We start from the raw sequence: 5,371 nt of genomic DNA on the forward strand, positions 1-5,371 counted from the left end.
GATTAAAAAGCTTGAACAAACATCCATACCTACGGCCTATCCCAAGGATCTATTTCGTCTGAAGGTCCTGCACCAAACAACCATTAGCAAAAAAAGTAACGGTGAGACTAAGGTCACACAATTGACCAATAGAGATAAGGTTTAATTTAAGAGCAGGAATATGATAAACATTAGAAAGAGACACAATGGAAGTAGAATTTGGATTAGTGTGAATTAACAAATATATGAGAACCATCAGCAGTATGTATACTGGGAACAGAATAGGCTGATGATATAGAAGAAAATATAGTAATATCAGAGGTTATATGATTACAGTGGGCGAAATCAAAATACCTTGAAGAATTATCTAAGGTTACTGAAAGAGCAAAGAAATGAAGAGTACTGAATTTGGAAAGCACCTGCTAGATAATGGACTCAACATCATTTGTAGAAAATGATGGAGTAGTAAAATCAGTAAAGTGGTGAGTGGAGAAACCCTCAGATGCAGCAGCACCAGAATGAGAACCATAGGCAGATTTAGACTGATACCCAGAATGTGAAGACCCTTTTCCTAGATGAAGGAGATGGGTAGCTCGAGGACAATTGCTTTGGAGATGACCAAGAGCAGTCTTGTGGCAAGTCAAGCATTCACAAACTTGGCACTAAACTAGAGAATGATTAGCAAGTAGGCTACGGTTAAAATAGTAAATGCATTAGCTAGGAGGCTGTAAAGATGAAGGACCCCGTGATGATGGTGTAGCAAGAACAGAATCCAAGTTTTGAGTTTTGAGCATCCCAAAACGAGTTTCTTCTGACAATAGTTATGTAATGGCTTGCTCTAAAGTCAGTAAGGGAAAACGATGGAGCAAGAAAGCACGCATATGCTCAAAGGTGCTATGAAGAGCCATTAGGAACTGCAATAGCTGTTGATGATTCCTATAAACAATATATAATTGTGCTTCCTCAGAATGTGCTCAAGTAGGCTGAGAGAGAGCCAACTAGTCCCAAATAGATAACATCTAGGATAAGAAATCATTGATGGATTGACCAAGCTCTTGGCGTATGTGATGAAAAGTTTGTAGGAGTTGATATTGGTGATAATGTCTAGTAGTCTGATAACGTTCCTTCAAGAAATCCCAAATTGCCTTGGCAAAAGAGGCAATGGTATCATCATCCTGAAAATGACCAAATTAAAGGCTAATGGAAGGAACAGGAAATGGCTTGGAACCATGTGATAATCTGGTAGTTCTTCCCTTCCCATTTATCAAGATGCTCATTGAAAGCAAAGGCAGTCTCTTTTTCTTCCTAGACAGGTTTAGAAAGAGAACCAGTGATAATACGTGAAAGCTGCTTCCCTTTGATGAAGCCAGAGAGAGTTTGGAAAGAGAACCAGTAATATAGGTGGACCCATCAAGTGTAGCAGAGACTGAATGGATGTTGTCAGAACGATCCATGATGCTCAAAGAAGACAACAAAAAGAAGAAGGTGCTTTACAAAGTCTAATTTTGCCAAAACAGAACACACCAGCAAATTCAGGAGGTCAAAAACAGTCAAGAACTATTCTGAACTAGGTAAAAAATGACTGAAAAAGTAGTGAATCAGCTGGTCAAAGTGGTTGGACTGAACTGGTCAACCAAGGACTAGGGCCAACGTCACGAGAACAAGAGATGATGCCAGAATCCATGCGGCACAAGAGAGAAAGTAAGAGGCGCAGCGCACTAGAGACCAGGGCTGACATTAGCGATGATGTCAAAAACACGTAGCTCATGATAGCAAAGGAGGACATGGTGCAAGATAGCATGTCACACCCCGAACCTGCCCCTAAAAGTTCGGGTATGACCTATGCAGATACGGACACATAATCTGATATACATAATATATGGGGCCTGAACGGAAGCATTTAATATTACAAAGTAACATAGAATAACATCCATTGAGCTAAAACTAGCATGCCAGGATCACATACGTGAGAGCCATTTATCTATATATATACCCATACATATAAATGAGCGTATATCCAAACATTGGTAAAGAAGGGGTATATACATACATTTTAACCTTAAGTAAATAAATAAAGTGCAAGCCAAAATCTTAACAAAACTTCACATAAATGCATGGGCTTGGTCTGGGAGTCTGGGCATACTGAGGTTGACAATTGAAAGGTGAGCATCAAGGGTTAAGACGGACTTCCAAAGTAATTACCTATAGAACAGACATAACACAAAGTGAGCGAAGCTCAGTGAGTAATAGTCCATAAATGATTCAATGCTCAACTTGAAGTATAATACATATCAATGCATGCATAAATAAAGAGGGCATAAGGTTAATTGATTCTGCACTAATTTCATAACGGCCATAGGCCCAGTCTTGAAACATAATGACTTAAAACATAATATCTTGAAACATAATGGCTTTAAGCCCTTGAACAGAGTGGCAATAGGCCCTTGAACATATTGGCATTAAGCCCTTGAACGTGTTGGCATTGAGCCCTTGAACTTGTGTGTATGAACTCAAGAGGTGGCTCGCATGGATTCTAGAGGTGACTCGCATTGCAGCACTTAGTTCTGTACAGCACTTTGTTTCATGCTAGCAGATCTTACAGATCATACAAAATGGCCATAGGCCTCATAACTTTCACATATGTATGGACTCAAGAGGTGGCTCGTACGGATTCTAAAAGTAACTCGCACTGCAGCACTTAGTTCCGTACTGCACGTTGCTCCATATCAAAAATACAGAATGGCCTCTGGCCTAATAGATCATATAAAATGGCCATAGGCCCAGATTGGCTTTAAGCCTAGTTCATATATGTATGGATTCGAGAGGTGTCTCACATGGGCTCTAGAGGTGGCTCACAATGTAGCACTTAGTTCCAAGTAGCACTTTGTTCCATACCAGTAATTAATAGGTCTTACAGACCAAACCATACATATCATGTCAAACCATAAACGGGAACAATTTCATACATATGCATTATACTTGAATCATAAACAGAAATCAGAATTCATACTTGATTATACTTGGCACTTCGCTAGTGCTAAAAAATCAATATAAAGCATTCTTGTTAGTTCCATAAAGGAATTCCCCGATACTGAGAACTTATAACATACATGAACTTGTAACATACCTAAACTTGTGCACACTTGAACTTGTAACATATGTAAACTTGTAACATACGTAAACTTGTAACATCCTTGAACCACAGTATTATTACCCCCGGGTAAGGGCCGTGTGCTACGGATGTCATGAGTACTTTACATATATAGACAACTGTTCATTAAGTCAAAACGCAACATATCAGAACATAGAGCCTTTCTTGTTATATCATGTCATTACAGTACACTTAACAAAGACAAAACAGTTTACATCATAACGTGAGACACATCACAAGGTCATTGATATTTAATTCTGTCTTCAGGTTAAGTCATCCGTAAATCAATCCGTTGTTTATCATAATGCTTAGCAGGTATTAACGCATAAAACAATCCGTGGTCTTAACTAATTATTCATCAAGAAATTGCGTAGTTCACTTGATCTATTAATAGCATATAGAAGCATACACCTTTGTTTGATCGTTCATATATGTTACCATAGTTGACTTGTACTTAACAGAGTACTAATGGTAGCCGTTACATCATTCACATGAGTTAACATAGTTAACTTAAGTTTAACAGGACATTCCTGATAATTATTAACGAGAGATAAGCATATTTATAGATTAAATGATTTCAGAGATACGTGAATACCATGGTTCCATAGTGCTTATACGTTCCCTTTGTTCATCATGAATCACTATAGCTATCTTGCAAATAACATAATGTTAGTCTTCTTTTGCCGCTCAATAATGCCTCTAGATTTTCCAATCAACACATTGTTAAGTTAATTACTTGCAAGGAACAGCATATTAACGATAAAAATCATTAACGATAATTGAACGTACGACTACCGTACTACTACTCACAGTGTTGTGGCGGAGCGCTACTTCCCCTTGAAGCGTGTCCTACACACATGCAAAGTTCACAAATTAACTTCCCTTTTTCCTTGTCAAATTACTTCCTAACTCATTACGTTTCGAATGAATTTACAGCCATCCTAAGATCATCAGAAAAATATTTTTAAAATATCAAAGGGTCGAGCACGCAAAACGGGGCAGAACATTTTTTCAGCTTGGACCGCACGTGCGGCTGTGAGCCCCGCACGTGCAGCAGTGCTTCCCGCACGTGCGGCAGTGAGCCCCGCACGTGCGGCGATCTGAGCAGATTACAGTTCGAAATTTCAGCAAAACTCAATTTTTGGTGAGTATTCTTGAGGCTCAAAATAGATCTTTTAATTGATAAAATATGGTTCAAAAATCATAGATATAAACATTACAAACATTACATAGCTTATCTTGACCACATCCCCAATCAACCAAGTGACAAGAGCATTTCTTAATTCAACAATTGGCACACACACAACTTTAATTACAACCCCAAATCTTACAAATGAAAGGGGGAATTCTTACTCAAAGTTAAGAAAAGACTTAATTCAAACAAAATTCACATACATTCAACCTTAAACCCTACAACTCCTCTTAATTCCCCCATCTTTCCTCTTGATGAGTTTCTTCCTTTCAAACCCTTTCTTTCCTTCTCTAATTTTCTTCTCTCAGGAGATATTTGAGCTAAAAGCCTCTTAAGTCCGAATATATCATATATATATATATATATATATAAATATAAAGTTAAGTTATGTAAGACAAACTTTAATCAATTTAATCTCTCCAAATCAAATTTCTACAAGCATGCTTATTAGTACATAAAAATTATGACGATTTCAAATATAAAATAAATTTCAGATTATCAAGCCTCTAAGGTATTCAATTTCTCGTCTGAACATTATAATTGTGACAGATATGTTTTCTTATTAAACAGATATGGATCTATAATTATAAGGCTCACTTAATTAAACTTAATTTCTCATGCACTTTCACAATAAGCATTTAAATGCACAGAATAAAGGGACTGAAAATATATCATAAAACATGTACGGGGGTCGGGTTATTACACTCACCCCCCTTAAATAAGTTTGGTCCCTCAAACTTATTCTGCCATGTAACAGATTAGAAATCTCAGTCTCATACCCTTGTTCAATTCCGTCATGGATGTTCAATTAATTCCTCCGGTCGAACCATTTACAGATGAATCCAATATTTATCACAGCGACAGAATAATCTAGTCGTTTCAATGTCTAAGAGCCATATATTTATTTCATAGGATCATAAGTCGTATGAGATGAGATCACAACAGTTCACTGCAGAATACTCAAGGCATAATTCCCCAGCAGGCAGGGTTTATAATTACAATATTTTTCCTAGCAATAAGGTCCATAACATCACTTGTCAAAAACAAAA

At 37.3% G+C, this 5,371-nt stretch overlaps 1 long non-coding RNA gene across 2 annotated transcripts; it reads right to left on the bottom strand.

Annotated features, from left to right (window-relative positions):
- Positions 1 to 1,857: 1,857 nt before the first annotated feature.
- On the bottom strand, positions 1,858 to 4,037 carry LOC145807587 (uncharacterized). 2 transcript variants are annotated; one of them, XR_014350817.1, is made up of 2 exons: positions 3,941 to 4,037; positions 1,858 to 2,181 (listed from the first exon to the last, which is right to left on the bottom strand). It is a non-coding gene; the product is annotated as an uncharacterized LOC145807587 (long non-coding RNA). The 2 variants fall into 2 exon arrangements; XR_014350818.1 differs by having other exon boundaries at positions 3,726 to 3,980.
- Between the last annotated feature and the right edge of the window lie 1,334 nt (positions 4,038 to 5,371).

The sequence above is a fragment of the Camellia sinensis genome, chromosome 14, assembly GCF_055761805.1.
Source record: "Camellia sinensis isolate YWXY chromosome 14, ASM5576180v1, whole genome shotgun sequence".
Taxonomy (NCBI): domain Eukaryota; kingdom Viridiplantae; phylum Streptophyta; class Magnoliopsida; order Ericales; family Theaceae; genus Camellia; species Camellia sinensis.